Source organism: Salvelinus fontinalis, chromosome 25 (genome assembly GCF_029448725.1).
Source record: "Salvelinus fontinalis isolate EN_2023a chromosome 25, ASM2944872v1, whole genome shotgun sequence".
NCBI lineage: Eukaryota > Metazoa > Chordata > Actinopteri > Salmoniformes > Salmonidae > Salvelinus > Salvelinus fontinalis.
In genome coordinates, this window is record NC_074689.1 from 16236865 (window position 1) to 16243445 (window position 6581).

Sequence of the window (6581 nt, forward strand, 5' to 3'; positions counted from 1 at the left end):
ACTGAATATTCTGGTGGTGTACTGGATATTTTATTAGGATCTCATGTTTTAAGGTGTTTTACAGTGTTACTGTCAGTCTCATGTAAGCATCTCTTTCTCTCAGTAGGATGGAAGTTTCACCGTCAATCAGGTTTTCTTTATTGTAAAGAAACCTTGAAATCACAGCCAATGAGGAAAAGCCTGGCTTATAATAGTTTTTTGCTCATTGTGCAGTATGTCAAGCATTTACTTGGTTCTCAGTCTCCATCTGTGGTAATTACACACATTCTATGGAGATAAAAGCAGTATTTAGGCAGACTAGACAGGTATGGTCAATCTCTGCAATGACGCTCTCTCTTGAAGATCTGTTTCCTGATATCGTATTCTTCTTCTCCCATAGCGTAACCGTTTGATTATCGTATCCTGTAAAGAAGGAAAGTGTTCTTACTTGCAAAGCCTTTTGGGTAAAACACGCTCATTCTCATTCTCAGTCGGTTTGAGTGATACGGCACATGTATTGCACAGGGACTTGAAACAAAGGAGCCAGAGGTTGCTATGAGATATTGACTTTGTCTGTGAAAGGGAAATCTCTTTTATGAAGACGTTATAAAGGGAAAGAGATCTACTGCCTTCAAAAAATAACACACTGCCCCTCCTAGTCTTCTCAGATTTGATGTATTTCAGATGAACATGCCTTTTGGAGTTAGTCACTCTGTGTCATGTGGAAGGTGTGGTCTATAAAGAGGTATAGGCCACATCAAATCACATTATACTGTCATTGTAGTGATCTTAAATGATGGACAAATACAACTATATGAGAATTACTGTACTGTAAATGTGCATTACTGTTTGTCTTCGAAAATTGTTCTTTCGTTTTCCTTGTTTCCTTAATTTAGACCGATTCCCACTCTCATATCACCTCACTTCCCCCTTTACCTATTCTCCTCATATCACCTCACTTCCCCCTTTACCTATTCTCCTCATATCACCTCACTTCCCCCTTTACCTATTCTCCTCATATCACCTCACTTCCCCCTTTACCTATTCTCCTCATATCACCTCACTTCCCCCTTTACCTATTCTCCTCATATCACCTCACTTCCCCCTTTACCTATTCTCCTCATATCACCTCACTTCCCCCTTTACCTATTCTCCTCATATCACCTCACTTCCCCCTTTACCTATTCTCCTCATATCACCTCACTTCCCCCTTTACCTATTCTGATCATATCACCTCACTTCCCCCTTTACCTATTCTCCTCATATCACCTCACTTCCCCCTTTACCTATTCTGATCATATCACCTCACTTACCCCTTTACCTATTCTCCTCATATCACCTCACTCCCCCCTTTACCTATTCTCCTCATATCACCTCACTTCCCCCTTTACCTATTCTCCTCATATCACCTCACTTCCCCCTTTACCTATTCTCCTCATATCACCTCACTTCCCCCTTTACCTATTCTCCACATATCACCTCACTTCCCCCTTTACCTATTCTCCTCATATCACCTCACTTCCCCCTTTACCTATTCTCCTCATATCACCTCACTTCCCCCTTTACCTATTCTCCTCATATCACCTCACTTCCCCCTTTACCTATTCTCCTCATATCACCTCACTTACCCCTTTACCTATTCTGATCATATCACCTCACTTACCCCTTTACCTATTCTGATCATATCAACTCACTTCCCCCTTTACCTATTCTCCTCATATCACCTCACTTCCCCCTTTACCTATTCTCCACATATCACCTCACTTCCCCCTTTACCTATTCTCCTCATATCACCTCACTTCCCCCTTTACCTATTCTCCTCATATCACCTCACTTCCCCCTTTACCTATTCTCCTCATATCACCTCACTTCCCCCTTTACCTATTCTCTTCATATCACCTCACTTCCCCCTTTACCTATTCTCCTCATATCACCTCACTTCCCCCTTTACCTATTCTCCTCATATCACCTCACTTCCCCCTTTACCTATTCTCCTCATATCACCTCACTTCCCCCTTTACCTATTCTCCTCATATCACCTCACTTCCCCCTTTACCTATTCTCCTCATATCACCTCACTTCCCCCTTTACCTATTCTCCTCATATCACCTCACTTCCCCCTTTACCTATTCTCCTCATATCACCTCACTTCCCCCTTTACCTATTCTCCTCATATCACCTCACTTCCCCCTTTACCTATTCTCCTCATATCACCTCACTTCCCCCTTTACCTATTCTCCTCATATCACCTCACTTCCCCCTTTACCTATTCTCCACATATCACCTCACTTCCCCCTTTACCTATTCTCCTCATATCACCTCACTTCCCCCTTTACCTATTCTCCTCATATCACCTCACTTACCCCTTTACCTATTCTCCTCATATCACCTCACTTCCCCCTTTACCTATTCTCCTCATATCACCTCACTTACCCCTTTACCTATTCTCCTCATATCACCTCACCTCCCCCTTTACCTATTCTCCTCATATCACCTCACTTACCCCTTTACCTATTCTCCTCATATCACCTCACTTCCCCCTTTACCTATTCTCCTCATATCACCTCACTTCCCCCTTTACCTATTCTCCTCATATCACCTCACTTCCCCCTTTACCTATTCTCCTCATATCACCTCACTTCCCCCTTTACCTATTCTGATCATATCACCTCACTTACCCCTTTAACTATTCTGATCATATCACCTCACTTACCCCTTTACCTATTCTGATCATATCAACTCACTTCCCCCTTTACCTATTCTCCTCATATCACCTCACTTCCCCCTTTACCTATTCTCCACATATCACCTCACTTCCCCCTTTACCTATTCTCCTCATATCACCTCACTTCCCCCTTTACCTATTCTCCTCATATCACCTCACTTCCCCCTTTACCTATTCTCCTCATATCACCTCACTTCCCCCTTTACCTATTCTCCTCATATCACCTCACTTACCCCTTTACCTATTCTGATCATATCACCTCACTTACCCCTTTACCTATTCTGATCATATCAACTCACTTCCCCCTTTACCTATTCTGATCATATCAACTCACTTCCCCCTTTACCTATTCTCCACATATCACCTCACTTCCCCCTTTACCTATTCTCCTCATATCACCTCACTTCCCCCTTTACCTATTCTCCTCATATCACCTCACTTCCCCCTTTACCTATTCTCCTCATATCACCTCACTTCCCCCTTTACCTATTCTCTTCATATCACCTCACTTCCCCCTTTACCTATTCTCCTCATATCACCTCACTTCCCCCTTTACCTATTCTCCTCATATCACCTCACTTCCCCCTTTACCTATTCTCCTCATATCACCTCACTTCCCCCTTTACCTATTCTCCTCATATCACCTCACTTCCCCCTTTACCTATTCTCCTCATATCACCTCACTTCCCCCTTTACCTATTCTCCTCATATCACCTCACTTCCCCCTTTACCTATTCTCCTCATATCACCTCACTTCCCCCTTTACCTATTCTCCTCATATCACCTCACTTCCCCCTTTACCTATTCTCCACATATCACCTCACTTCCCCCTTTACCTATTCTCCTCATATCACCTCACTTCCCCCTTTACCTATTCTCCTCATATCACCTCACTTCCCCCTTTACCTATTCTCCTCATATCACCTCACTTCCCCCTTTACCTATTCTCCTCATATCACCTCACTTCCCCCTTTACCTATTCTCCTCATATCACCTCACTTACCCCTTTACCTATTCTCCTCATATCACCTCACTTCCCCCTTTACCTATTCTCCTCATATCACCTCACTTACCCCTTTACCTATTCTCCTCATATCACCTCACTTCCCCCTTTACCTATTCTCCTCATATCACCTCACTTCCCCCTTTACCTATTCTCCTCATATCACCTCACTTCCCCCTTTACCTATTCTGATCATATCACCTCACTTACCCCTTTACCTATTCTCCTCATATCACCTCACTTCCCCCTTTACCTATTCTCCTCATATCACCTCACTTCCAACCAATCCTGGTTTGAGAGAACAACAGAATGTAACCGTCCTATTGGTGGAGACTGACTCAATAATGCATGGAGATAGTGTTTTCTTACCTCGGCCCCTCTGTGTACCTCACTGTTCCACAACCCTACCGCTGGCCTGTTGGCTGTTGCATTGTTATTGTCATTTATGGGATAGCAGCATTTTCTTATGACACTGCCCTTCAGTGTGACTAGGGTCACTATTGTGTCCATAAGAAAGTCTTGTGTGAACTGCTGTGACCATGGCTCTCTGATGTTGGACCCCCCCCTTTCTTCCCCCCTCTTTTCCTACCTTTCTCCTTCCTCCTTTCTCTTCACTCCAGTCTCTCTCTCTCTCTTTATCTATCTCTCTACCCTCATCCCTATTTTCTCTCAGCTCGATTTCAGTCCCTAGCCTCAGCCACCGTATCAACGTCAGTGAGAGGAGAAAAAGGAGCCTTCGGAAGGCAATGTACATTAACAATTTATAGGGAAACTATTGCAGCAGTATTTTATATATATATATATATATATATATATATTTTTTTTATGACTCAATGTCATCTTTTTCCCATTTAAGCCATGGCTGCCGGCTCCTGTGAGAATCCCCCAGGAGTAGGGTGGTGGTGCAGGGGCACCAGTGGAGAGGCAGGCAGGCATCTATCACCTACCAACACCGCTGCAGGGACACTAGGCCCACCTTCTCCCCTCCTCCCTACTTCTGTTCAATCAGAGAGCAAAGCAAGTCCAAGTGAACAGACTGTTAGATAATGTACAGTAGGCTACTACCTTTTACAATACCCTAGTAAAGTACTTCAATAGAGCCTACTGTACAGTATTTTTTATACTTTATGCTCAGTGTAAATATGTGTGTGTGTGTGTGTGTGTGTGTGTGTGTGTGTGTGTGTGTGTGTGTGTGTGTGTTCACTGTGCGTGTGTCAGATCAGATGCTGTTTAGACTCACAGTTGATCCAGTGTGTGTCAGATCAGATGCTGTTTAGACTCACAGTTGATCCAGTGTGTGTCAGATCAGATGCTGTTTAAAGGCTTATCTGTCAGGTTTTCCTTGACGTTCTGTTATACCCGCCACATTCCCCCCCCCCCCCCCCCACCTCCTCATATTTACTATGCCCAACGCAAAGCCAAACAGACACAAATGTCAACTGCTCGGTTTGAAGTCTAGCTCCACGTAAAGCTTGACATTTCACCAGGAAAACACAATTTTTCCTAGACGCACATGTTTCATTTTTCACGTTGTTTTGCACCTAGATGTTTTTCACCTGCCACAAAGCAAGTCAATAAAGGGACTTTGATCTATACAGTATATGATAGGTTCTGCTTCCAACTAAACATTATAGCCACTGCCTTCAGTTGGTAATGGTGTTTTCCAGGCAAAGCTATGTTTGTTTTTGTTGATACATTTATATAAATGGACTTTTGGCAAGTGCATTTGTTCCATGCAGTCGATTTATCAAAAAGGATATGTGATGCCCTTGCACTGCTTTGTAGAACTTTCAAAGATTACAGCATGAAAAAGATTTTGCCCTGGGCAGGTACTAACACTGAGATCCATAATCACTTTCCCTTTCTCAATGGCTTAAAAGTCTGTATGTTCCTCATCTTCTCCATCTACTACACCTGCATTGATCTGAAAGAACTGACCAGGTGAAAGCCAGCCTAATGATGAGCTTCTACCATATTGTTTTCACCTGTCAAGTATTTTCCAATTAGTCCAGATGACGGCTTGTAGGCGAAGAGAGGAGAGGATATACTTTTTTAGACAATTGAGAAGGAGGCAGTATCTTGAAGTGAACCAGGCCACTCCAAGGGTTAGCTAGCAGAATGGGAGGTATGCTCAGGCATAACCACAGCTCATTTCAGAGGGATTATTTGAAGTGGGTTGGGAGGACGAGAGAGAGAGACAGAGAGAAGAAGAGAGGAAGAGGAAGAGAGAGACCCCACAGAGCACCAGGATAGCAACACAATTAGACCCAACCAAATCATGAGAAAACAAAAAGAAAATTACTTGACACATTGGAAATAATTAATAGAAAACAGAGCAAACTAAAATGCTATTTGGCCCTAAACAGAGAGTACACAGTGGCAGAATACCTGACCACTGTGACTGACCCAAAATTAAGGAACGCTTTGACTATGTACAGACTCAGTGAGCATAGCCTTGTAATTGAGAAAGGTCGCCGTAGGCAGAAATGGCTCTCAAGAGAAGACCGGCTATGTGCACACTGCCCACAAAATGAGGTGGAAACTGAGCTGCACTTCCTAACCTCCTGCCAAATATATGACCATATTAGAGACACATTTCCCTCAGATTACACAGATCCACAAAGAATTCAAAAACAAATCCAATTTCGATAAACTCCAATACTGTGTCTATTGGGTGAAATACCACAGTGTGCCATCACAGCAGCAAGATGTGTGACCTGTTGCCACAAGAAAAGGGAAACCAGTGAAGAACAAACACCATTGTAAATACAACCCATATTTATGTTTTATTTATTTTCCCTTTTGTATTTTAACTATTTGCATATCATTACAACACTGTTTATATACATAATATGACATTTGAAATGTCTCTAT

The 6581-nt window shown here is 42.9% G+C and overlaps 1 protein-coding gene across 2 annotated transcripts in view; it reads left to right on the forward strand.

Annotated features, from left to right (window-relative positions):
* LOC129822899 (dihydropyrimidine dehydrogenase [NADP(+)]-like) overlaps positions 1 to 6581 on the forward strand; it is a 213809-nt gene that overhangs the window by 152307 nt on the left and 54921 nt on the right. The gene's annotated exons all lie outside the window — the stretch shown is intronic.